Consider the following 26,881-nt stretch of genomic DNA (forward strand, 5'->3'; position numbering starts at 1 on the left):
AGCAGCTAGAGCCTTCCAGCAGCACTTCTGCCGTCCACACGGGTACCCGGACCAAGTGCTGACGGACCAGGGACCTGCCTTTGAAGCGGAGGTCTTCCAGGAATTCTGCAATCTGTATGGCTGCCGGAAGATAAGGACGACACCCTACCATCCGCAAACTAATGGACTTTGTGAAAAAATGAACCAGGTGGTAATGGATCTTCTAAAAACATTGCCCCTGGAAGAACGCAGTCTGTGGCCTGAGAAGTTGCCCGATCTGGTGGACCTATACAACCACATCCCGGTAGGTTCCACCAACTGTACCCCGGCTTACCTAATGAGGGCGAGACCTGGTAAGTTACCTGTTGACCTGGAAATGGGAGTCCTGACACCTGAGGACACTTCACCAGAAACAGACTGGGACACAGAGAGGCAGCAGCAGTACCGGAGAGTACAAGAGAGCGTGGAGCGAAGTCTCTGTCAGGCTAGAGAAAGACAAGAGAAGACTTACAACCAGTATGCTCCCGCTGTTCCCCTGGTACCCGGAGAGCAGGTCTTGAAGAGGAAAAGACGGCTCCACAAGTTGGATGACCAGTGGGAGAAGGACCCGTACACCGTACTGCCCTCAAGCCACGAGAACCCGAAGGTCTGTACCATCAGTAAAGACGGAGGGGAAACCACAGCCATTGTATCCCGGGACCACCTGAAGAAGTGTCCCGAACAACTGAGGAACCCTGAAGAAGAACAAGAAGACCATCGACCCGTAGAGGAAAGGGAAGATATGGTTAGTACCGTGCTCGGGGACTTCCCTCGGTCTTGGACTCAAGTCAATGGTGCAGTTGTGGTACCCGTACTCACCTTCCTCCAACCATCATCCCAAGAACCTACGGAGCAACGGGTAGAGCTGGAAGAACAGCCGGTCCAGGAGGCAGAAGACTCCACACGAGTAGAACAGGAGAATCAACCCTCTGCTTATAGTGAGCCTGCCGTACCCCTAGTGAGACAAAGAGCCGGTAGACAGCTGCCCAGTTTACCCTTGACAGCTCCTACACCCTGTAGTTCAGGGCCAGACAGTCAGCTCCGTAGGTCCACTAGGGCCACTAGAGGCCAGTTACCCGCACGCTGGAGAATTTGAAGTGTAAAAATAGTTTTATTTATGTTTATCTGTGTATTGTTGCTTGTGTATAATTTTGTGTTTCCAGTTGTTTTTAGGAAACCTTGGTGGATTTACCGGGAATCCTTGTATATAGTTGAAGCGTAACCCAGGATGGACTAGAGACTGTTAAGGACTCGGGGTAGGACAGACCCCTACCTGGTTACGTCTCCCTGTGTTGGTGAAATGGACACCTTTGCTTTTCTTCAAAGACTGCATCCGGTTGCGGACACGCCGTAACCATCTTATGTGTTTTTCTTATAGTATTGTTATTGTTATACTTTGTTATGTTTTTCTAAATGTGTTTAGTCCCGGAGTACTAAATTTCACTAGGGGGGAATGTGGCACCCCAGGGGTCTGGTTTTCCACAGTAATGTAATGTTATGTCTGAGAGCAGGTGGGAGGTCCTTTGGTCAGGGATCCTGTGCATGCCACACCTCCTGCCCAGTCTTGGGAGGGGAAGAACTTCCCCTGTATAAACCCGGGGCTGAGGCAGGGTGAGTGAGACAAGGAGAGTGGAGACAAGAAGCAGCATAGGAAACAGCAGAGTTACAAGGAGTCAGGGGCTGGCAGCTGCAGAGCTCGCCCTGACTAAGAAGATTCTTTACCGGACCCGGAGTCCGAGGCTGTGGGGACTAACTCCTACCCAGCAGCAGAATCCGTCAGGCAGGGGATTTCAGGTCCTCTGGCCCAGAAGCCCGAAGGCACGGTCACACGCGTGGGACCAGCACCGCCATCGTGGAGCGGAAGCCATTAGAAGGCCCCGAGTCACCGGCCATACGGGTGAGCACCACACGGTACACTCAGGGACGTGGGCTACTTACATCAGCTTCTAGCAAGGTAGCCAGAAGAGTACAGTCAGTTTGGGAGGCCTACAACTACGCCTGGCCAGGGGAGATCCCATCTGCTCAAAGACTGACCAGGCCCCGTTTGCTAGCAAGTACTCCGGGAGGGTCTGTCGTTGTTACCAGTAAAGACCCTGAACTACACCGTACCGTCTCTGAGTGGTTCCTGCTACCCCCATCATCCACATCGGCTGCCCTGAGGCCATACCCCTCCCGTTGGGGGTTATACTATCACGCTGCACAATCCTACCACCGGCCTCAAGGGTCTGCCCTGCAGCAGCAGCTTCCTGGCTGCACTCAATGGGTGGCGTAGTCATGAACTATTTACTACTAATAGACTGCCGTCTAGTTTGACTCCCTGGGCACGGACCGGGTCACCGCCACGAGACTACAACCCTCCACTGATCGGGCTCCGGGTAGGCTCCCGCGTGCGCAACGCAGCGCGACACAGGCCCAGTTGCGCGTCACAGGCATTAAATGAAAGAAGTCAGTGTTCCAGCAGAGGGAGACAACGTTTCAGAAAAGGCATTGTAGCAAACCAAAAAAGAAATTTTAAGCGCAGCAGAGTAACCAGCGCACATACCTGTTAGCTCAGGTGAGTTTAAAAGGCTGCTGTTGATAACAAGGGCATTTGCTAAATAGATGGTGTGTGTGCAACAATATACTGAAAGGTCAATTATATTGTGCAGCTTATCTCACCACCTGTAGTTATTTAGGTGAAAGCTCCAAAATGCTTGCCTAATATGTCTGTTTATCCAAAAGGAAGTAAAAAGGGAGAGCTAGAAAGATAGCATTTCATTACATTACATGGCAATGCAATGCACAGTTGCTGAAGTTGAACCAAAATGAGCTTGTAATCTGGCTTCTGCAACTTTGAACATGAAAAATCCAATGAGGAGAAGAAAAGCAAAGCCAAAGAGTCCATCCCAAAATCCGACAAACAAGCAAAATGAACAAAAAACATTGAATTCAATTCTTTCTGATTTTAGAAACTGCATTAAAGAAGGGGTGCACCGGTCCTGGAGATACTGCAATACCAGGTCAATGCGTGGAGTGGACAGAGCAAACTCTTTTTCCATCTCCCTGTTCTAAAAATCCATTTAATATATGGTCCCCAGATAGGGGACGTATCAGATATTAAACTGATAAGAACAGATACTACACTTGATCTTAGCCAAAAGGCCGAGAAGCGATAACCAGAATTGGTTTCAAACTACGGAGCCACCCAAGGATCCTGAAAAGTCCATTTGTGGAGATGAGCTCCTGGACTCCCGTTAAGAAGACATGTTGTCAACCTCTAGATCCCTTACATGCCTGCACTTTTCGGCTTGCTGCTGCTGCAATCCACGCGTTTTAGATCTGCATAACTCCACCTCTTTAAACACAGCACCTTCACCCCCTGCTGTTCCCACCCGCCTCAACACCGTTGGAAGGGAGGAGAACCAATTAAGGCGGGGGGTGGGGTGGAACGAGCAGCTGTCTACCCTTAGCAGGAGGGCTGCTGATTACATACCTCTCCTGCTGCTGCTGCTGCTGGCTGTCCAGCAGCAGACTGAAGGTGGCTGCTGCTGTGCACAGGTATATAAAGGCTCAGAGCCTATTATGACACGCGCAGCCAGCGTTCCATTGCCACATTCCATCTACTGCAGGCAGGATACCTGGCTGGCTGAATGTCGCTGAGAAGCTCACAGAGACCGCCATAAGCAACAGTTTAACAAAATGCCACAGACTAATCAACCAAACTTTTTGGGTTGGGTTCTCTTTTATAGTCTGCAGGCATTAAATGAAAGAAGTCAGTGTTCCAGCAGAGGGAGACAACGTTTCAGAAAAGGCATTGTAGCAAACCAAAAAAGAAATTTTAAGCGCAGCAGAGTAACCAGCGCACATACCTGTTAGCTCAGGTGAGTTTAAAAGGCTGCTGTTGATAACAAGGGCATTTGCTAAATAGATGGTGTGTGTGCAACAATATACTGAAAGGTCAATTATATTGTGCAGCTTATCTCACCACCTGTAGTTATTTAGGTGAAAGCTCCAAAATGCTTGCCTAATATGTCTGTTTATCCAAAAGGAAGTAAAAAGGGAGAGCTAGAAAGATAGCATTTCATTACATTACATGGCAATGCAATGCACAGTTGCTGAAGTTGAACCAAAATGAGCTTGTAATCTGGCTTCTGCAACTTTGAACATGAAAAATCCAATGAGGAGAAGAAAAGCAAAGCCAAAGAGTCCATCCCAAAATCCGACAAACAAGCAAAATGAACAAAAAACATTGAATTCAATTCTTTCTGATTTTAGAAACTGCATTAAAGAAGGGGTGCACCGGTCCTGGAGATACTGCAATACCAGGTCAATGCGTGGAGTGGACAGAGCAAGCTCTTTTTCCATCTCCCTGTTCTAAAAATCCATTTAATATATGGTCCCCAGATAGGGGACGTATCAGATATTAAACTGATAAGAACAGATACTACACTTGATCTTAGCCAAAAGGCCGAGAAGCGATAACCAGAATTGGTTTCAAACTACGGAGCCACCCAAGGATCCTGAAAAGTCCATTTGTGGAGATGAGCTCCTGGACTCCCGTTAAGAAGACATGTTGTCAACCTCTAGATCCCTTACATGCCTGCACTTTTCGGCTTGCTGCTGCTGCAATCCACGCGTTTTAGATCTGCATAACTCCACCTCTTTAAACACAGCACCTTCACCCCCTGCTGTTCCCACCCGCCTCAACACCGTTGGAAGGGAGGAGAACCAATTAAGGCGGGGGGTGGGGTGGAACGAGCAGCTGTCTACCCTTAGCAGGAGGGCTGCTGATTACATACCTCTCCTGCTGCTGCTGCTGCTGCTGGCTGTCCAGCAGCAGACTGAAGGTGGCTGCTGCTGTGCACAGGTATATAAAGGCTCAGAGCCTATTATGACACGCGCAGCCAGCGTTCCATTGCCACATTCCATCTACTGCAGGCAGGATACCTGGCTGGCTGAATGTCGCTGAGAAGCTCACAGAGACCGCCATAAGCAACAGTTTAACAGAATGCCACAGACTAATCAACCAAACTTTTTGGGTTGGGTTCTCTTTTATAGTCTGCAGGCATTAAATGAAAGAAGTCAGTGTTCCAGCAGAGGGAGACAACGTTTCAGAAAAGGCATTGTAGCAAACCAAAAAAGAAATTTTAAGCGCAGCAGAGTAACCAGCGCACATACCTGTTAGCTCAGGTGAGTTTAAAAGGCTGCTGTTGATAACAAGGGCATTTGCTAAATAGATGGTGTGTGTGCAACAATATACTGAAAGGTCAATTATATTGTGCAGCTTATCTCACCACCTGTAGTTATTTAGGTGAAAGCTCCAAAATGCTTGCCTAATATGTCTGTTTATCCAAAAGGAAGTAAAAAGGGAGAGCTAGAAAGATAGCATTTCATTACATTACATGGCAATGCAATGCACAGTTGCTGAAGTTGAACCAAAATGAGCTTGTAATCTGGCTTCTGCAACTTTGAACATGAAAAATCCAATGAGGAGAAGAAAAGCAAAGCCAAAGAGTCCATCCCAAAATCCGACAAACAAGCAAAATGAACAAAAAACATTGAATTCAATTCTTTCTGATTTTAGAAACTGCATTAAAGAAGGGGTGCACCGGTCCTGGAGATACTGCAATACCAGGTCAATGCGTGGAGTGGACAGAGCAAGCTCTTTTTCCATCTCCCTGTTCTAAAAATCCATTTAATATATGGTCCCCAGATAGGGGACGTATCAGATATTAAACTGATAAGAACAGATACTACACTTGATCTTAGCCAAAAGGCCGAGAAGCGATAACCAGAATTGGTTTCAAACTACGGAGCCACCCAAGGATCCTGAAAAGTCCATTTGTGGAGATGAGCTCCTGGACTCCCGTTAAGAAGACATGTTGTCAACCTCTAGATCCCTTACATGCCTGCACTTTTCGGCTTGCTGCTGCTGCAATCCACGCGTTTTAGATCTGCATAACTCCACCTCTTTAAACACAGCACCTTCACCCCCTGCTGTTCCCACCCGCCTCAACACCGTTGGAAGGGAGGAGAACCAATTAAGGCAGGGGGTGGGGTGGAACGAGCAGCTGTCTACCCTTAGCAGGAGGGCTGCTGATTACATACCTCTCCTGCTGCTGCTGCTGCTGCTGCTGGCAGTCCAGCAGCAGACTGAAGGTGGCTGCTGCTGTGCACAGGTATATAAAGGCTCAGAGCCTATTATGACACGCGCAGCCAGCGTTCCATTGCCACATTCCATCTACTGCAGGCAGGATACCTGGCTGGCTGAATGTCGCTGAGAAGCTCACAGAGACCGCCATAAGCAACAGTTTAACAGAATGCCACAGACTAATCAACCAAACTTTTTGGGTTGGGTTCTCTTTTATAGTCTGCAGGCATTAAATGAAAGAAGTCAGTGTTCCAGCAGAGGGAGACAACGTTTCAGAAAAGGCATTGTAGCAAACCAAAAAAGAAATTTTAAGCGCAGCAGAGTAACCAGCGCACATACCTGTTAGCTCAGGTGAGTTTAAAAGGCTGCTGTTGATAACAAGGGCATTTGCTAAATAGATGGTGTGTGTGCAACAATATACTGAAAGGTCAATTATATTGTGCAGCTTATCTCACCACCTGTAGTTATTTAGGTGAAAGCTCCAAAATGCTTGCCTAATATGTCTGTTTATCCAAAAGGAAGTAAAAAGGGAGAGCTAGAAAGATAGCATTTCATTACATTACATGGCAATGCAATGCACAGTTGCTGAAGTTGAACCAAAATGAGCTTGTAATCTGGCTTCTGCAACTTTGAACATGAAAAATCCAATGAGGAGAAGAAAAGCAAAGCCAAAGAGTCCATCCCAAAATCCGACAAACAAGCAAAATGAACAAAAAACATTGAATTCAATTCTTTCTGATTTTAGAAACTGCATTAAAGAAGGGGTGCACCGGTCCTGGAGATACTGCAATACCAGGTCAATGCGTGGAGTGGACAGAGCAAGCTCTTTTTCAATCTCCCTGTTCTAAAAATCCATTTAATATATGGTCCCCAGATAGGGGACGTATCAGATATTAAACTGATAAGAACAGATACTACACTTGATCTTAGCCAAAAGGCCGAGAAGCGATAACCAGAATTGGTTTCAAACTACGGAGCCACCCAAGGATCCTGAAAAGTCCATTTGTGGAGATGAGCTCCTGGACTCCCGTTAAGAAGACATGTTGTCAACCTCTAGATCCCTTACATGCCTGCACTTTTCGGCTTGCTGCTGCTGCAATCCACGCGTTTTAGATCTGCATAACTCCACCTCTTTAAACACAGCACCTTCACCCCCTGCTGTTCCCACCCGCCTCAACACCGTTGGAAGGGAGGAGAACCAATTAAGGCGGGGGGTGGGGTGGAACGAGCAGCTGTCTACCCTTAGCAGGAGGGCTGCTGATTACATACCTCTCCTGCTGCTGCTGCTGCTGCTGCTGCTGGCTGTCCAGCAGCAGACTGAAGGTGGCTGCTGCTGTGCACAGGTATATAAAGGCTCAGAGCCTATTATGACACGCGCAGCCAGCGTTCCATTGCCACATTCCATCTACTGCAGGCAGGATACCTGGCTGGCTGAATGTCGCTGAGAAGCTCACAGAGACCGCCATAAGCAACAGTTTAACAGAATGCCACAGACTAATCAACCAAACTTTTTGGGTTGGGTTCTCTTTTATAGTCTGCAGGCATTAAATGAAAGAAGTCAGTGTTCCAGCAGAGGGAGACGTTTCAGAAAAGGCATTGTAGCAAACCAAAAAAGAAATTTTAAGCGCAGCAGAGTAACCAGCGCACATACCTGTTAGCTCAGGTGAGTTTAAAAGGCTGCTGTTGATAACAAGGGCATTTGCTAAATAGATGGTGTGTGTGCAACAATATACTGAAAGGTCAATTATATTGTGCAGCTTATCTCACCACCTGTAGTTATTTAGGTGAAAGCTCCAAAATGCTTGCCTAATATGTCTGTTTATCCAAAAGGAAGTAAAAAGGGAGAGCTAGAAAGATAGCATTTCATTACATTACATGGCAATGCAATGCACAGTTGCTGAAGTTGAACCAAAATGAGCTTGTAATCTGGCTTCTGCAACTTTGAACATGAAAAATCCAATGAGGAGAAGAAAAGCAAAGCCAAAGAGTCCATCCCAAAATCCGACAAACAAGCAAAATGAACAAAAAACATTGAATTCAATTCTTTCTGATTTTAGAAACTGCATTAAAGAAGGGGTGCACCGGTCCTGGAGATACTGCAATACCAGGTCAATGCGTGGAGTGGACAGAGCAAGCTCTTTTTCCATCTCCCTGTTCTAAAAATCCATTTAATATATGGTCCCCAGATAGGGGACGTATCAGATATTAAACTGATAAGAACAGATACTACACTTGATCTTAGCCAAAAGGCCGAGAAGCGATAACCAGAATTGGTTTCAAACTACGGAGCCACCCAAGGATCCTGAAAAGTCCATTTGTGGAGATGAGCTCCTGGACTCCCGTTAAGAAGACATGTTGTCAACCTCTAGATCCCTTACATGCCTGCACTTTTCGGCTTGCTGCTGCTGCAATCCACGCGTTTTAGATCTGCATAACTCCACCTCTTTAAACACAGCACCTTCACCCCCTGCTGTTCCCACCCGCCTCAACACCGTTGGAAGGGAGGAGAACCAATTAAGGCGGGGGGTGGGGTGGAACGAGCAGCTGTCTACCCTTAGCAGGAGGGCTGCTGATTACATACCTCTCCTGCTGCTGCTGCTGCTGCTGGCTGTCCAGCAGCAGACTGAAGGTGGCTGCTGCTGTGCACAGGTATATAAAGGCTCAGAGCCTATTATGACACGCGCAGCCAGCGTTCCATTGCCACATTCCATCTACTGCAGGCAGGATACCTGGCTGGCTGAATGTCGCTGAGAAGCTCACAGAGACCGCCATAAGCAACAGTTTAACAGAATGCCACAGACTAATCAACCAAACTTTTTGGGTTGGGTTCTCTTTTATAGTCTGCAGGCATTAAATGAAAGAAGTCAGTGTTCCAGCAGAGGGAGACAACGTTTCAGAAAAGGCATTGTAGCAAACCAAAAAAGAAATTTTAAGCGCAGCAGAGTAACCAGCGCACATACCTGTTAGCTCAGGTGAGTTTAAAAGGCTGCTGTTGATAACAAGGGCATTTGCTAAATAGATGGTGTGTGTGCAACAATATACTGAAAGGTCAATTATATTGTGCAGCTTATCTCACCACCTGTAGTTATTTAGGTGAAAGCTCCAAAATGCTTGCCTAATATGTCTGTTTATCCAAAAGGAAGTAAAAAGGGATAGCTAGAAAGATAGCATTTCATTACATTACATGGCAATGCAATGCACAGTTGCTGAAGTTGAACCAAAATGAGCTTGTAATCTGGCTTCTGCAACTTTGAACATGAAAAATCCAATGAGGAGAAGAAAAGCAAAGCCAAAGAGTCCATCCCAAAATCCGACAAACAAGCAAAATGAACAAAAAACATTGAATTCAATTCTTTCTGATTTTAGAAACTGCATTAAAGAAGGGGTGCACCGGTCCTGGAGATACTGCAATTCCAGGTCAATGCGTGGAGTGGACAGAGCAAGCTCTTTTTCAATCTCCCTGTTCTAAAAATCCATTTAATATATGGTCCCCAGATAGGGGACGTATCAGATATTAAACTGATAAGAACAGATACTACACTTGATCTTAGCCAAAAGGCCGAGAAGCGATAACCAGAATTGGTTTCAAACTACGGAGCCACCCAAGGATCCTGAAAAGTCCATTTGTGGAGATGAGCTCCTGGACTCCCGTTAAGAAGACATGTTGTCAACCTCTAGATCCCTTACATGCCTGCACTTTTCGGCTTGCTGCTGCTGCAATCCACGCGTTTTAGATCTGCATAACTCCACCTCTTTAAACACAGCACCTTCACCCCCTGCTGTTCCCACCCGCCTCAACACCGTTGGAAGGGAGGAGAACCAATTAAGGCGGGGGGTGGGGTGGAACGAGCAGCTGTCTACCCTTAGCAGGAGGGCTGCTGATTACATACCTCTCCTGCTGCTGCTGCTGCTGCTGCTGCTGGCTGTCCAGCAGCAGACTGAAGGTGGCTGCTGCTGTGCACAGGTATATAAAGGCTCAGAGCCTATTATGACACGCGCAGCCAGCGTTCCATTGCCACATTCCATCTACTGCAGGCAGGATACCTGGCTGGCTGAATGTCGCTGAGAAGCTCACAGAGACCGCCATAAGCAACAGTTTAACAGAATGCCACAGACTAATCAACCAAACTTTTTGGGTTGGGTTCTCTTTTATAGTCTGCAGGCATTAAATGAAAGAAGTCAGTGTTCCAGCAGAGGGAGACGTTTCAGAAAAGGCATTGTAGCAAACCAAAAAAGAAATTTTAAGCGCAGCAGAGTAACCAGCGCACATACCTGTTAGCTCAGGTGAGTTTAAAAGGCTGCTGTTGATAACAAGGGCATTTGCTAAATAGATGGTGTGTGTGCAACAATATACTGAAAGGTCAATTATATTGTGCAGCTTATCTCACCACCTGTAGTTATTTAGGTGAAAGCTCCAAAATGCTTGCCTAATATGTCTGTTTATCCAAAAGGAAGTAAAAAGGGAGAGCTAGAAAGATAGCATTGCATCACATTACATGGCAATGCAATGCACAGTTGCTGAAGTTGAACCAAAATGAGCTTGTAATCTGGCTTCTGCAACTTTGAACATGAAAAATCCAATGAGGAGAAGAAAAGCAAAGCCAAAGAGTCCATCCCAAAATCCGACAAACAAGCAAAATGAACAAAAAACATTGAATTCAATTCTTTCTGATTTTAGAAACTGCATTAAAGAAGGGGTGCACCGGTCCTGGAGATACTGCAATACCAGGTCAATGCGTGGAGTGGACAGAGCAAGCTCTTTTTCCATCTCCCTGTTCTAAAAATCCATTTAATATATGGTCCCCAGATAGGGGACGTATCAGATATTAAACTGATAAGAACAGATACTACACTTGATCTTAGCCAAAAGGCCGAGAAGCGATAACCAGAATTGGTTTCAAACTACGGAGCCACCCAAGGATCCTGAAAAGTCCATTTGTGGAGATGAGCTCCTGGACTCCCGTTAAGAAGACATGTTGTCAACCTCTAGATCCCTTACATGCCTGCACTTTTCGGCTTGCTGCTGCTGCAATCCACGCGTTTTAGATCTGCATAACTCCACCTCTTTAAACACAGCACCTTCACCCCCTGCTGTTCCCACCCGCCTCAACACCGTTGGAAGGGAGGAGAACCAATTAAGGCGGGGGGTGGGGTGGAACGAGCAGCTGTCTACCCTTAGCAGGAGGGCTGCTGATTACATACCTCTCCTGCTGCTGCTGCTGCTGCTGGCTGTCCAGCAGCAGACTGAAGGTGGCTGCTGCTGCGCACAGGTATATAAAGGCTCAGAGCCTATTATGACACGCGCAGCCAGCGTTCCATTGCCACATTCCATCTACTGCAGGCAGGATACCTGGCTGGCTGAATGTCGCTGAGAAGCTCACAGAGACCGCCATAAGCAACAGTTTAACAGAATGCCACAGACTAATCAACCAAACTTTTTGGGTTGGGTTCTCTTTTATAGTCTGCAGGCATTAAATGAAAGAAGTCAGTGTTCCAGCAGAGGGAGACAACGTTTCAGAAAAGGCATTGTAGCAAACCAAAAAAGAAATTTTAAGCGCAGCAGAGTAACCAGCGCACATACCTGTTAGCTCAGGTGAGTTTAAAAGGCTGCTGTTGATAACAAGGGCATTTGCTAAATAGATGGTGTGTGTGCAACAATATACTGAAAGGTCAATTATATTGTGCAGCTTATCTCACCACCTGTAGTTATTTAGGTGAAAGCTCCAAAATGCTTGCCTAATATGTCTGTTTATCCAAAAGGAAGTAAAAAGGGAGAGCTAGAAAGATAGCATTTCATTACATTACATGGCAATGCAATGCACAGTTGCTGAAGTTGAACCAAAATGAGCTTGTAATCTGGCTTCTGCAACTTTGAACATGAAAAAGCCAATGAGGAGAAGAAAAGCAAAGCCAAAGAGTCCATCCCAAAATCCGACAAACAAGCAAAATGAACAAAAAACATTGAATTCAATTCTTTCTGATTTTAGAAACTGCATTAAAGAAGGGGTGCACCGGTCCTGGAGATACTGCAATACCAGGTCAATGCGTGGAGTGGACAGAGCAAGCTCTTTTTCCATCTCCCTGTTCTAAAAATCCATTTAATATATGGTCCCCAGATAGGGGACGTATCAGATATTAAACTGATAAGAACAGATACTACACTTGATCTTAGCCAAAAGGCCGAGAAGCGATAACCAGAATTGGTTTCAAACTACGGAGCCACCCAAGGATCCTGAAAAGTCCATTTGTGGAGATGAGCTCCTGGACTCCCGTTAAGAAGACATGTTGTCAACCTCTAGATCCCTTACATGCCTGCACTTTTCGGCTTGCTGCTGCTGCAATCCACGCGTTTTAGATCTGCATAACTCCACCTCTTTAAACACAGCACCTTCACCCCCTGCTGTTCCCACCCGCCTCAACACCGTTGGAAGGGAGGAGAACCAATTAAGGCGGGGGGTGGGGTGGAACGAGCAGCTGTCTACCCTTAGCAGGAGGGCTGCTGATTACATACCTCTCCTGCTGCTGCTGCTGCTGCTGGCTGTCCAGCAGCAGACTGAAGGTGGCTGCTGCTGTGCACAGGTATATAAAGGCTCAGAGCCTATTATGACACGCGCAGCCAGCGTTCCATTGCCACATTCCATCTACTACAGGCAGGATACCTGGCTGGCTGAATGTCGCTGAGAAGCTCACAGAGACCGCCATAAGCAACAGTTTAACAGAATGCCACAGACTAATCAACCAAACTTTTTGGGTTGGGTTCTCTTTTATAGTCTGCAGGCATTAAATGAAAGAAGTCAGTGTTCCAGCAGAGGGAGACAACGTTTCAGAAAAGGCATTGTAGCAAACCAAAAAAGAAATTTTAAGCGCAGCAGAGTAACCAGCGCACATACCTGTTAGCTCAGGTGAGTTTAAAAGGCTGCTGTTGATAACAAGGGCATTTGCTAAATAGATGGTGTGTGTGCAACAATATACTGAAAGGTCAATTATATTGTGCAGCTTATCTCACCACCTGTAGTTATTTAGGTGAAAGCTCCAAAATGCTTGCCTAATATGTCTGTTTATCCAAAAGGAAGTAAAAAGGGAGAGCTAGAAAGATAGCATTTCATTACATTACATGGCAATGCAATGCACAGTTGCTGAAGTTGAACCAAAATGAGCTTGTAATCTGGCTTCTGCAACTTTGAACATGAAAAATCCAATGAGGAGAAGAAAAGCAAAGCCAAAGAGTCCATCCCAAAATCCGACAAACAAGCAAAATGAACAAAAAACATTGAATTCAATTCTTTCTGATTTTAGAAACTGCATTAAAGAAGGGGTGCACCGGTCCTGGAGATACTGCAATACCAGGTCAATGCGTGGAGTGGACAGAGCAAGCTCTTTTTCCATCTCCCTGTTCTAAAAATCCATTTAATATATGGTCCCCAGATAGGGGACGTATCAGATATTAAACTGATAAGAACAGATACTACACTTGATCTTAGCCAAAAGGCCGAGAAGCGATAACCAGAATTGGTTTCAAACTACGGAGCCACCCAAGGATCCTGAAAAGTCCATTTGTGGAGATGAGCTCCTGGACTCCCGTTAAGAAGACATGTTGTCAACCTCTAGATCCCTTACATGCCTGCACTTTTCGGCTTGCTGCTGCTGCAATCCACGCGTTTTAGATCTGCATAACTCCACCTCTTTAAACACAGCACCTTCACCCCCTGCTGTTCCCACCCGCCTCAACACCGTTGGAAGGGAGGAGAACCAATTAAGGCGGGGGGTGGGGTGGAACGAGCAGCTGTCTACCCTTAGCAGGAGGGCTGCTGATTACATACCTCTCCTGCTGCTGCTGCTGTTGCTGGCTGTCCAGCAGCAGACTGAAGGTGGCTGCTGCTGTGCACAGGTATATAAAGGCTCAGAGCCTATTATGACACGCGCAGCCAGCGTTCCATTGCCACATTCCATCTACTGCAGGCAGGATACCTGGCTGGCTGAATGTCGCTGAGAAGCTCACAGAGACCGCCATAAGCAACAGTTTAACAGAATGCCACAGACTAATCAACCAAACTTTTTGGGTTGGGTTCTCTTTTATAGTCTGCAGGCATTAAATGAAAGAAGTCAGTGTTCCAGCAGAGGGAGACAACGTTTCAGAAAAGGCATTGTAGCAAACCAAAAAAGAAATTTTAAGCGCAGCAGAGTAACCAGCGCACATACCTGTTAGCTCAGGTGAGTTTAAAAGGCTGCTGTTGATAACAAGGGCATTTGCTAAATAGATGGTGTGTGTGCAACAATATACTGAAAGGTCAATTATATTGTGCAGCTTATCTCACCACCTGTAGTTATTTAGGTGAAAGCTCCAAAATGCTTGCCTAATATGTCTGTTTATCCAAAAGGAAGTAAAAAGGGAGAGCTAGAAAGATAGCATTTCATTACATTACATGGCAATGCAATGCACAGTTGCTGAAGTTGAACCAAAATGAGCTTGTAATCTGGCTTCTGCAACTTTGAACATGAAAAATCCAATGAGGAGAAGAAAAGCAAAGCCAAAGAGTCCATCCCAAAATCCGACAAACAAGCAAAATGAACAAAAAACATTGAATTCAATTCTTTCTGATTTTAGAAACTGCATTAAAGAAGGGGTGCACCGGTCCTGGAGATACTGCAATACCAGGTCAATGCGTGGAGTGGACAGAGCAAGCTCTTTTTCCATCTCCCTGTTCTAAAAATCCATTTAATATATGGTCCCCAGATAGGGGACGTATCAGATATTAAACTGATAAGAACAGATACTACACTTGATCTTAGCCAAAAGGCCGAGAAGCGATAACCAGAATTGGTTTCAAACTACGGAGCCACCCAAGGATCCTGAAAAGTCCATTTGTGGAGATGAGCTCCTGGACTCCCGTTAAGAAGACATGTTGTCAACCTCTAGATCCCTTACATGCCTGCACTTTTCGGCTTGCTGCTGCTGCAATCCACGCGTTTTAGATCTGCATAACTCCACCTCTTTAAACACAGCACCTTCACCCCCTGCTGTTCCCACCCGCCTCAACACCGTTGGAAGGGAGGAGAACCAATTAAGGCGGGGGGTGGGGTGGAACGAGCAGCTGTCTACCCTTAGCAGGAGGGCTGCTGATTACATACCTCTCCTGCTGCTGCTGCTGTTGCTGGCTGTCCAGCAGCAGACTGAAGGTGGCTGCTGCTGTGCACAGGTATATAAAGGCTCAGAGCCTATTATGACACGCGCAGCCAGCGTTCCATTGCCACATTCCATCTACTGCAGGCAGGATACCTGGCTGGCTGAATGTCGCTGAGAAGCTCACAGAGACCGCCATAAGCAACAGTTTAACAGAATGCCACAGACTAATCAACCAAACTTTTTGGGTTGGGTTCTCTTTTATAGTCTGCAGGCATTAAATGAAAGAAGTCAGTGTTCCAGCAGAGGGAGACAACGTTTCAGAAAAGGCATTGTAGCAAACCAAAAAAGAAATTTTAAGCGCAGCAGAGTAACCAGCGCACATACCTGTTAGCTCAGGTGAGTTTAAAAGGCTGCTGTTGATAACAAGGGCATTTGCTAAATAGATGGTGTGTGTGCAACAATATACTGAAAGGTCAATTATATTGTGCAGCTTATCTCACCACCTGTAGTTATTTAGGTGAAAGCTCCAAAATGCTTGCCTAATATGTCTGTTTATCCAAAAGGAAGTAAAAAGGGAGAGCTAGAAAGATAGCATTTCATTACATTACATGGCAATGCAATGCACAGTTGCTGAAGTTGAACCAAAATGAGCTTGTAATCTGGCTTCTGCAACTTTGAACATGAAAAATCCAATGAGGAGAAGAAAAGCAAAGCCAAAGAGTCCATCCCAAAATCCGACAAACAAGCAAAATGAACAAAAAACATTGAATTCAATTCTTTCTGATTTTAGAAACTGCATTAAAGAAGGGGTGCACCGGTCCTGGAGATACTGCAATACCAGGTCAATGCGTGGAGTGGACAGAGCAAGCTCTTTTTCCATCTCCCTGTTCTAAAAATCCATTTAATATATGGTCCCCAGATAGGGGACGTATCAGATATTAAACTGATAAGAACAGATACTACACTTGATCTTAGCCAAAAGGCCGAGAAGCGATAACCAGAATTGGTTTCAAACTACGGAGCCACCCAAGGATCCTGAAAAGTCCATTTGTGGAGATGAGCTCCTGGACTCCCGTTAAGAAGACATGTTGTCAACCTCTAGATCCCTTACATGCCTGCACTTTTCGACTTGCTGCTGCTGCAATCCACGCGTTTTAGATCTGCATAACTCCACCTCTTTAAACACAGCACCTTCACCCCCTGCTGTTCCCACCCGCCTCAACACCGTTGGAAGGGAGGAGAACCAATTAAGGCGGGGGGTGGGGTGGAACGAGCAGCTGTCTACCCTTAGCAGGAGGGCTGCTGATTACATACCTCTCCTGCTGCTGCTGCTGCTGCTGCTGGCTGTCCAGCAGCAGACTGAAGGTGGCTGCTGCTGTGCACAGGTATATAAAGGCTCAGAGCCTATTATGACACGCGCAGCCAGCGTTCCATTGCCACATTCCATCTACTGCAGGCAGGATACCTGGCTGGCTGAATGTCGCTGAGAAGCTCACAGAGACCGCCATAAGCAACAGTTTAACAGAATGCCACAGACTAATCAACCAAACTTTTTGGGTTGGGTTCTCTTTTATAGTCTGCAGGCATTAAATGAAAGAAGTCAGTGTTCCAGCAGAGGGAGACAACGTTTCAGAAAAGGCATTGTAGCAAACCAAAAAAGAAATTTTAAGCGCAGCAGAGTAACCAGCGCACATACCTGTTAGCTCAGGTGAGTTTAAAAGGCTGCTGTTGATAACAAGGGCATTTGCTAAATAGATGGTGTGTGTGCAACAATATACTGAAAGGTCAATTATATTGTGCAGCTTATCTCACCACCTGTAGTTATTTAGGTGAAAGCTCCAAAATGCTTGCCTAATATGTCTGTTTATCCAAAAGGAAGTAAAAAGGGAGAGCTAGAAAGATAGCATTTCATTACATTACATGGCAATGCAATGCACAGTTGCTGAAGTTGAACCAAAATGAGCTTGTAATCTGGCTTCTGCAACTTTGAACATGAAAAATCCAATGAGGAGAAGAAAAGCAAAGCCAAAGAGTCCATCCCAAAATCCGACAAACAAGCAAAATGAACAAAAAACATTGAATTCAATTCTTTCTGATTTTAGAAACTGCATTAAAGAAGGGGTGCACCGGTCCTGGAGATACTGCAATACCAGGTCAATGCGTGGAGTGGACAGAGCAAGCTCTTTTTCCATCTCCCTGTTCTAAAAATCCATTTAATATATGGTCCCCAGATAGGGGACGTATCAGATATTAAACTGATAAGAACAGATTTTTTTTTTTTTCCTCAGATTAAGACCCACATTAATTTATGCATCATAGCGCATATTCACATAACGGGTTCTCAAATCATCATTCGGAAAAACAAAAACAAAATCCCAAAAAACACAACCCTGCAATTAACTGTTACTTACTGTAAGAAGTCCAATGTGAAAAGTTCCAGAGTGCTTCTGCTGCTGTCTCACCATATTTCTTTTTATCCAATAAATAGGCATAAAACAGTCTAGCAAGAAAAATCTTTCTGCATTCCATGGGGGAAAAAACAATCTTTTTAAAAATCACCAAATTCCGAACGTCCCATAAAACCTCTTTATATATGACAAAAATAATCCAGCTTGCCCGCTTCCTTTGCGAGTACTTAAAATCTTGACCTATTAAAATCCTTTCAAAATCGAAACAATGAAAACCAACTAAAGCAACAAACATACGTGACAACAAGGTAAAAACTTTTTTAGCAAAAAAACAGTCCCAAAAAATATGCTGTATTGTTTCCACCTTATTGCAACCTTCCCTAGGACATAGTTCTTGAACCTTTATCCCCCGGTCATTCAAAAAAGCCCTTGTTGGCAAGCATCCATGCAACGCCATCCAGGTTACATCCTTCTGTCTGTTGCTGATTCCACGCATGAAAAAAAGCTTCCACACCTGTCCAGACTGTGCATTATTACAAAACGGCACATCACATAACATCTCCTTCTTCTTAATACCTGAGACAATCAGTTTTTTGTCCGGTCTAACCATGGAGCTTATCCCATTTTGATCATAGAAGGACCTAAGCACCACATAAAAAAACGGTATCACAAACGAAACTGGTTTTCTTAAATCCTTCTCACACCAGCTCCATTTCTGGAAAAGCCGTCCTGCTAAATATTTGCACATGTCCGCAGTCCTGTTATTGCACTGGGATAATTTATAAATGTTCAAAAAATAATGCATTCTTAAAAATAAGTCAATGTTAGGAAAATCACAACCCCCATTTTCCACAGAACACATAACCATTCCTCTTCTTAGTTTCTCCATTTTGGATCCCCAAAAAAACACAAACAGTTTCCTTGTCACTCTCTTTGTCCAAAGCACAGCAGGTGGGAAAATCAAAGCAGTGTACAGCAGAAGCGGGAGCATCACAGACTTGATTACCAGCACTTTCCCTCTCAGCGACAGGTTCCTTAGTTTCCAAAAGTTCAACTTCTGATCCATTTTGTCTTCTAGAATCTTCAGGCTGCTTTTCCCTTTCAGTTCCTTCTCAAAGATGACACCAAGAACCTCAATTTCCTCCCTACTCTCCACTCCTGACACGTTAACCTCAACCTGCCTCCCAAAGTTACAAAGCTGGCACTTTCCCCAATTCACCGCCATACCAGCCACACAACAAAAAATCCTTACGTGCAAATTCACTCTATTGAGATCCGCCTGTGAACCACAAGTAAAAACAATATCATCCATATAACTTAAAGACTTGACTGGACCCCCGGATCCCCCAGGAATAAAAACACCAGCCACACACTTGTCAACTTGCACACTTTTTAAAAGGGCATCCACCACACAGATAAAAAGAATTGGTGACAGGGGACAACCCTGCCTAACTCCCGATAAAATATTAAAACTGGAACTCACATGCCCATTAACTAAAATCTGGCTACTGACCCCACAATAAAAACTCTTAATGACCATCAATAATTTATCCGGAACACCAAGGTGACTTAAAGCAGAGAACAAAAATCTATGTGATATTTTATCAAAGGCTTTCTCCAGGTCCACCGACTGTAACAAAAGAGCATTCTTATTCAAATTAGCCTGATAAATTAAGTCTCTTAGAAGCAGCAAATTATCTGAAATTTTCCTACCAGGCACTGCACATGCCTGATACTCCCCCACCATATCACCTATCACATCTGCCAGTCTACCAGCCACAATTTTAGAAATAATTTTGTAATCACTGTTTAACAATGTTATGGGCCTCCAATTTTTAATATCCCTCATGTCCCCTTTCTTATGAATCAGCGTAACAATCCCCCTACGCATAGAAACCGATAAAATCCCATGAGTAAAACCATATTGCACCACCCGGGAAAACTCCACACCTATAATATCCCAAAATCTAACATAAAATTCAGCAGGAAGACCATCACAGCCTGGCGTCTTGCCTTTCGCCAAGCCATCCACTGCCCGTCTAATTTCATCTTTCCCAACCTCCTCACTTAAAAACCCAATTTTCTCCTCAGGAATATTATTAGTTAATACTTTGCAATAATCATTAATTTCCGCATCACTGGCTCTACTATCGTTAGAGAAGAGTGTTTCATAAAAGGAAAGAATACTGCCAATCATCTCATCCCCAGATACCTCCCCTGCAGGAGAAAAAACAGACTTAAAAACCCCTTTAGGTTTAAAACATTTTTTAAAAAAGTATCTCGAACATTGCTCATTTTCCTCCATGTGCTTTATTTTTGCCTTAAACATAATAGTCTTCCCTTTTTCAATAAGTATCTTCTTCAGTTCGTCCTTCAAATCTGCAATCTCTTTATCCACCTCCATCCCCGCTCTCTTAAACTTATGGAGTACTTCCAATTTTGAAATAACAGCAGCATCATGATCCCTTTTGGCTTTCGCTCTCCTAAAACACACCCCTTTAAAATAACATGCAAATTTCTCCTTAGCCCAGTCCCACCACTCTAGCAAATCTTTAAAAAGGTGCTGTTCAGACACACAAGACAAAAACACTTTATTAAAACCAACCTTAACACTCTCCTCTTCCAGCAGGCTTACGTTCAGCTTCCAGAGTCCCTTTCCAAAAGCCAGGGACTCAGCTATACACAGATCTACCACTATCATCTTGTGGTCAGAAAAAGTCGTCATCACGTGGTTGCACTTGGCCACCTTAATCCCTTCAGACATAAAAACATAGTCAATTCGGGAAACACTACGTCCACTATCTGATATGTATGTGAACTTATCACTTGGCCCAACCATCAGACCAGCATCCGTGTAGCGTAAATCCTGCACAATCTGATTTAAAATATTAGACGTAACATCAGTCCTACCTTCCGTAGAGCTCTTACGATCTTTTGCGGATCTGACACAATTAAAATCTCCAGCCACTATAGTGAAGTCTCTGCCTGGTAAAAACAACTTTAGAGACTCCAAAAACCCAACTCTTGCTTGTTTATCAGCAGGGGCATAAACATTAAAAACCCATACCCGCTGACCTAAAAAATCCACTAATAAAAACAAACATCTCCCAGGTATGATTACTTTAAACTCTAAAACCTTTAGACTGGAATTACACAGTAAAATGCCCACCCCTTCATTCCTGTTTTCTGAGCATGGGGACCAAAAAGATTGCCCCTTATTCCACTCACTCTCATGCGGGGCAGATTTAATTACACATTCCTGCAGACAGACAATATCTGCATTCACACTCTCAATGTACTCCAGTATCCCTGCTCTCCTACAAGCAGAACCAATCCCTCGTACATTCAGAGAAGCAACACACAACGCCATCATAACAACAGGAAAAAATCTCCACCATACCCGATCCATCATGAACCAGGAGAAAACCCACTCCTGCCACCCACTTTTCTACGTATATCAGGCGACTCAGAACTCGAGTCCCTGTTAGAATAACCTGGTCTTAGGGAGACTGGATCTTCCTGCCCCCCAGACCAACACCCCTCCACCTTACTTCTTTTAATCACGGAGGCATAACTCTCCTCCTTGCCATCATCTTCCTCCTCATTTTCACTCCAATCACTGTTAACCCTATCACGCTGCTGAGGGGTTATAGTTCCATCCGAATCAGAATCCTCCTCCTCCAAAACCTCCATTTCCTCACCCCCATCTCTTCCCAAAACAGGATTCACTGACTCCGCCATATTAGACAAATCCATCCCATCACCCGGGCCATGCACATCAGCTACTTTGTTTATTACTTCCAGCCCCTCCCTCAAACCAACTTTCTTCTGGCTCCGCCCCTTTTCCTCCATCTTGTGCACCGCATGGTCTCTTCCCCTACCACCATCTTGTTTTTGGCTTTCCCCCTCTGAGTCTGAGCCTTCGCCCTCCTCCCCACTTTCCTGCCGAGTCTTCTTCTGCCTCTCTTCAGCGTCCACCTGTGACCTAGGAATCTGAGCCCACAATCTACATTTCCTTGCAAGGTGATCTGCATGTCCACACAAATCACACACCTTATTCATTGGGCAACCACTTGCAACATGCCCAGATTTCCCACAACCTCTACAAACATCACCTTGCACTGGACAATCTTTCTGAACATGTCCAAACTCATGACACTTCCTACAATATTCCATCTGTCCATTATAAAAACAAAATCCCCTTTCTCCTCCGATAGAAAACTGTGCAGGAATGCTCTTGGCACCCCCAATAGCTCTATCATCCGGTCTCAGTTTTACAACATATCTCCTCTTGCCATTTAGATAATTGTATTTGTTCTTCATTCTTCCCAAAAATTTAACCTCACTACAATACCGAGCTAAAAAATTGGAAACAGTCTCATCCGGAACTTTAGGGTTATACATGTGCACAACCACATACTTATATGTCTGCTGGAACAGAGGTTCCAGTGCAATAAACTCTAGGCATTTCAATTCCTTTTCTTCCTTCATTCGTACCAACTCCATGTAGACTCTCTGGCAAATACTCAAAGAAACAAAAGTGATATCATAAATTCCTTGTTTCTGAAAATCCTGCAGTGCCAATACATCCGTTACCTTCAAGCCATTAATGTTCTTCAAGACATCAACGCAAACTTGGTCCAAACCGATTTCTCCTTCATGACCTGCAGCCACCTTCAGACGGACCGAGTCCTATAATCCACGTGTTTTCTCCACCATTTTTACAGCAGATAAACACAATCGCCGCTCAATCGCACACTAGGGCCCCACAAGGGGGAACCCCAGTCACAACTGCCCTCCAAACAACACCAGCAGCAGAAAACCACCACTGATCTTGCCAAAAGGCCGAGAAGCGATAACCAGAATTGGTTTCAAACTACGGAGCCACCCAAGGATCCTGAAAAGTCCATTTGTGGAGATGAGCTCCTGGACTCCCGTTAAGAAGACATGTTGTCAACCTCTAGATCCCTTACATGCCTGCACTTTTCGGCTTGCTGCTGCTGCAATCCACGCGTTTTAGATCTGCATAACTCCACCTCTTTAAACACAGCACCTTCACCCCCTGCTGTTCCCACCCGCCTCAACACCGTTGGAAGGGAGGAGAACCAATTAAGGCGGGGGGTGGGGTGGAACGAGCAGCTGTCTACCCTTAGCAGGAGGGCTGCTGATTACATACCTCTCCTGCTGCTGCTGCTGCTGCTGCTAGCTGTCCAGCAGCAGACTGAAGGTGGCTGCTGCTGTGCACAGGTATATTAAGGCTCAGAGCCTATTATGACACGCGCAGCCAGCGTTCCATTGCCACATTCCATCTACTGCAGGCAGGATACCTGGCTGGCTGAATGTCGCTGAGAAGCTCACAGAGACCGCCATAAGCAACAGTTTAACAGAATGCCACAGACTAATCAACCAAACTTTTTGGGTTGGGTTCTCTTTTATAGTCTGCAGGCATTAAATGAAAGAAGTCAGTGTTCCAGCAGAGGGAGACAACGTTTAAGAAAAGGCATTGTAGCAAACCAAAAAAGAAATTTTAAGCGCAGCAGAGTAACCAGCGCACATACCTGTTAGCTCAGGTGAGTTTAAAAGGCTGCTGTTGATAACAAGGGCATTTGCTAAATAGATGGTGTGTGTGCAACAATATACTGAAAGGTCAATTATATTGTGCAGCTTATCTCACCACCTGTAGTTATTTAGGTGAAAGCTCCAAAATGCTTGCCTAATATGTCTGTTTATCCAAAAGGAAGTAAAAAGGGAGAGCTAGAAAGATAGCATTTCATTACATTACATGGCAATGCAATGCACAGTTGCTGAAGTTGAACCAAAATGAGCTTGTAATCTGGCTTCTGCAACTTTGAACATGAAAAATCCAATGAGGAGAAGAAAAGCAAAGCCAAAGAGTCCATCCCAAAATCCGACAAACAAGCAAAATGAACAAAAAACATTGAATTCAATTCTTTCTGATTTTAGAAACTGCATTAAAGAAGGGGTGCACCGGTCCTGGAGATACTGCAATACCAGGTCAATGCGTGGAGTGGACAGAGCAAGCTCTTTTTCCATCTCCCTGTTCTAAAAATCCATTTAATATATGGTCCCCAGATAGGGGACGTATCAGATATTAAACTGATAAGAACAGATTTTTTTTTTTTTTTTTTTAAACCATTCAGTTTAGTTTTTTAGCAAACAGTCTGAATTTCTCCAAAATTTGCTACTTAAAACTTCTCATCATCATGGTTCTATTTATTCAGCAGTAGTATAAGACGAAATATAATCACAAGGGAACATCCTTTACGTAACACAAATGCAGAAACTTCAAGGAATCACAAAGAAAAAAATCACTGGTATTTGATAAGGTAATGCCACTTTTTAAATTTCCAAATCCCTTCGGCATCTGTGCCACCACCGCCTCTGCTGTCCAACTTATATATCAGGTATAGTCTTGAAAGAATAAGTCTAACACATTCATTCACTGATAAAGATTTCCTCTTGAAAAGTCCAAGGTTCCTTGCATCCCACAAACTCTCCATCACACAAGCCATTATCAACCATAAAATTCTATCTTTAGACCGACTACACGCACCAATTCCAAACATCGCCACACGCCAATCCACAAAATTCACGCCTGCTAAACCCTTACACAATCCACCTACACACTTCCACACACTGTACGCGTACTCACAATCCCACATAACATGCCTCACAGTCTCACAACCACCACATCCCACTCTCGGACACACATCTGTTCTTATCAACTCTCTTTTCTTCTGCACTTCTCTCACAGGTAAAATATTATGTAAAGTCATCCACACAACATCCTTCTGTTTGTTTGACATCCCATACGTATCTAACTTCTTCCATGCATCTGAAACCTCATTCCCTCTCAGCCCAACAATATTACACTCTACCTCATTTGCACTCATTCTTTTCACCACATTCTTGGTCATTCTAAAATCATTCATTCCCACACTCAACAAATCATGCTTTCTCACAAATTTCTCAATCACCTCATACCAAACAGGACACTTAAAGGCCACAGGCACACTCGCATCTCTCTTCCTCCAGCATAACCCATACAACATCCATCCAGCAGAATAATTAGCCATAAAAGCACCTTTATTGCCTTTACCCAGCAAAATAACCACAGTCTTAATATAATTAAGACCTAAAAAAACTTCAATATTGGGAAAGGCCAGCCCACCATGCTGACAAGCCTTAAAAAGGCTCTCCCGCTTCAACTTCTCCATCTTACTACACCACAGGAATGTGAATACCAACTTCTCTATTCTCTTAATTTTCCTGTAAGGAGAAGGAAAAACAGTCGCCACATAAAGCAGGATAGGGAGAATCACTGCTTTGATAATTAATACCTTACCACGCAGAGTCAATTCTCTCATTCGCCAAAAATTCAATTTACGTTCAACCCGCATACCACACTCTTCCCAACTTTCATTCCCTTTTAAGTCATCATTAAATAATACGCCCAAAATCTTGATTGCACCCACTTCACACTTTACACCATCCATACGAATACTACTATCTCCAAAACATTTAAAACTACATTTATTCCAATTTACCCTAAAACCAGACGCACCAACAAAAAAATCCAAAAGCAATTTAATTCTACTCAAAGAAGCCATACTTTCACTCACAACCACAACATCATCCATATAACCTAACACTTTCACATGCTTACCACCACTACCAGGCACCAACAAACCTCTCATCATTTTATCCCGTCTAATCAAACATAACAATGGTTCTATTACACATACAAATAAGACGGGGGACATAGGACACCCCTGCCTTACTCCTGACCTAATCTTCACTTTGTCACACAGCCACCCATTAACCAAGAACTCACTTGACACACAATCATACAATGATTTTACACAATTCACAAATTCTCTAGGAAACCCCATTCTTTCCAGTACTTTAAACAAAAACACATGCGAAACCCTGTCAAACGCCTTCTCAAAATCAATAGCTAAAGTCATACATTTCTGCTTTCTATCCTTGCAATCCCCAATCATATCTCTCAACAATAACAAGTTATCACTCATACTTCTTCCAGGCACTGCACATACTTGGTCCTCCTCCACAACACTACCAATCACTTCACGCATACGATTTGCCAGTAACTTACTGTAGACCTTATAATCCGAATTCAGCAGTGTTATTGGTCTCCAGTTTTCCAAACGTTTCCTCTCACCCTTTTTATACACAAGCACAACCACTCCTTCTTTCATTGATTCACACAACCTACCATTCACCCACATATACTTACATACCTCAGTCAAATCTGTTCCCAAAACTTCCCATGCTTTCACATACAACTCTACAGGTATACCATCTTTTCCAGGAGTCTTACTCTTTTTAGCACTCCACACCACATTCTTCACTTCATCCAGAACTACATCCTCACACAACAGATCACGCTCCTCAGAATCAAGTTTTTTCTCCACACCATTCAGAACATATGACACAAGCCCAGAGTCAATCCATTTCTCATCATACAACTTGCTATAAAACCTATTCACTTCTTTCAGCACATCCTCACCCATACAGTTGGTTCCACTTTCATTCACAACTTCATTCATATCAGTCTTCCTACCATTCATTTTTTTAAAAAAGAACCTCGTACACTTCTCATTTTTCTCCAGGTGCTCAATTTTAGTACGATATATAATTTCCTTTCCTTTCTCATCCAACACACGCTTCAATTCATTCTTAGCCTCAGTAAGTTGATCAGACATCTCCAAACCACTTGCAACACACTTTCTCAACCAGTCAATCCGTCTATTAAGGTCATTAAACCTATTCCTATATCTGGCAGCTTTTCTATAGCCCCACTTTTTGAAGAAAGTTTTAAATTGCACTTTCACCCAGTCCCACCAGTCAAGAACACACACAAAATCCTTCTTACGCATTCTCCATCTTTCATACTTTACATTAAACTCATTCATCACCTCATCATCCTCTAACAGCCTTGCATTCAACTTCCATACCCCACCGCCATACACTTGGTCACCATTCGCACAAAACACGCCTCTCAAACATTCATGGTCCGAAAAAGGTACCTTTTGTTGAGAAAAATCCAAACATACCATATTTTTAGAAAATAACATTAAATCAATTCTGGAATGAATCTCACCACGGTCAGCATGGTATGTCGGCGGTGGTGGCATGCCAAGAACAACAACTGCTGCA

General features: G+C 44.3%; 12 non-coding genes and 1 pseudogene across 12 annotated transcripts; all 13 read right to left on the minus strand.

Moving 5' to 3' along the window:
- Nucleotides 1-2,980: 2,980 nt before the first annotated feature.
- On the minus strand, nucleotides 2,981-3,171 carry LOC141222781 (U2 spliceosomal RNA). The gene has a single exon (XR_012290534.1). It is a non-coding gene; the product is annotated as a U2 spliceosomal RNA (small nuclear RNA).
- A 1,115-nt stretch (nucleotides 3,172-4,286) lies between these two features.
- On the minus strand, nucleotides 4,287-4,477 carry LOC141222608 (U2 spliceosomal RNA). Its single transcript, XR_012290371.1, has one exon. It is a non-coding gene; the product is annotated as a U2 spliceosomal RNA (small nuclear RNA).
- Nucleotides 4,478-5,595: 1,118 nt separating this feature from the next.
- Nucleotides 5,596-5,786, minus strand: LOC141222609 (U2 spliceosomal RNA). The gene has a single exon (XR_012290372.1). It is a non-coding gene; the product is annotated as a U2 spliceosomal RNA (small nuclear RNA).
- Nucleotides 5,787-6,907: 1,121 nt separating this feature from the next.
- On the minus strand, nucleotides 6,908-7,098 carry LOC141222766 (U2 spliceosomal RNA). Its single transcript, XR_012290520.1, has one exon. It is a non-coding gene; the product is annotated as a U2 spliceosomal RNA (small nuclear RNA).
- A 1,121-nt stretch (nucleotides 7,099-8,219) lies between these two features.
- Nucleotides 8,220-8,410, minus strand: LOC141222610 (U2 spliceosomal RNA). Its single transcript, XR_012290373.1, has one exon. It is a non-coding gene; the product is annotated as a U2 spliceosomal RNA (small nuclear RNA).
- Nucleotides 8,411-9,528: 1,118 nt separating this feature from the next.
- On the minus strand, nucleotides 9,529-9,719 carry LOC141222752 (U2 spliceosomal RNA). Its single transcript, XR_012290507.1, has one exon. It is a non-coding gene; the product is annotated as a U2 spliceosomal RNA (small nuclear RNA).
- Nucleotides 9,720-10,840: 1,121 nt separating this feature from the next.
- LOC141222611 (U2 spliceosomal RNA) lies at nucleotides 10,841-11,031 on the minus strand. Its single transcript, XR_012290374.1, has one exon. It is a non-coding gene; the product is annotated as a U2 spliceosomal RNA (small nuclear RNA).
- Nucleotides 11,032-12,149: 1,118 nt separating this feature from the next.
- LOC141222613 (U2 spliceosomal RNA) lies at nucleotides 12,150-12,340 on the minus strand. Its single transcript, XR_012290376.1, has one exon. It is a non-coding gene; the product is annotated as a U2 spliceosomal RNA (small nuclear RNA).
- A 1,118-nt stretch (nucleotides 12,341-13,458) lies between these two features.
- On the minus strand, nucleotides 13,459-13,649 carry LOC141222615 (U2 spliceosomal RNA). Its single transcript, XR_012290377.1, has one exon. It is a non-coding gene; the product is annotated as a U2 spliceosomal RNA (small nuclear RNA).
- Nucleotides 13,650-14,767: 1,118 nt separating this feature from the next.
- On the minus strand, nucleotides 14,768-14,958 carry LOC141222616 (U2 spliceosomal RNA). Its single transcript, XR_012290378.1, has one exon. It is a non-coding gene; the product is annotated as a U2 spliceosomal RNA (small nuclear RNA).
- Nucleotides 14,959-16,076: 1,118 nt separating this feature from the next.
- Nucleotides 16,077-16,267, minus strand: LOC141222617 (U2 spliceosomal RNA). Its single transcript, XR_012290379.1, has one exon. It is a non-coding gene; the product is annotated as a U2 spliceosomal RNA (small nuclear RNA).
- A 1,121-nt stretch (nucleotides 16,268-17,388) lies between these two features.
- Nucleotides 17,389-17,582, minus strand: LOC141222304 (U2 spliceosomal RNA). Its single transcript, XR_012290112.1, has one exon. It is a non-coding gene; the product is annotated as a U2 spliceosomal RNA (small nuclear RNA).
- A 6,076-nt stretch (nucleotides 17,583-23,658) lies between these two features.
- LOC141222291 (U2 spliceosomal RNA) lies at nucleotides 23,659-23,837 on the minus strand (annotated as a pseudogene).
- Between the last annotated feature and the right edge of the window lie 3,044 nt (nucleotides 23,838-26,881).

Source organism: Phyllobates terribilis, unplaced genomic scaffold (genome assembly GCF_046119375.1).
Source record: "Phyllobates terribilis strain yellow unplaced genomic scaffold, ASM4611937v1 Scaffold_361__1_contigs__length_1927384, whole genome shotgun sequence".
NCBI lineage: Eukaryota > Metazoa > Chordata > Amphibia > Anura > Dendrobatidae > Phyllobates > Phyllobates terribilis.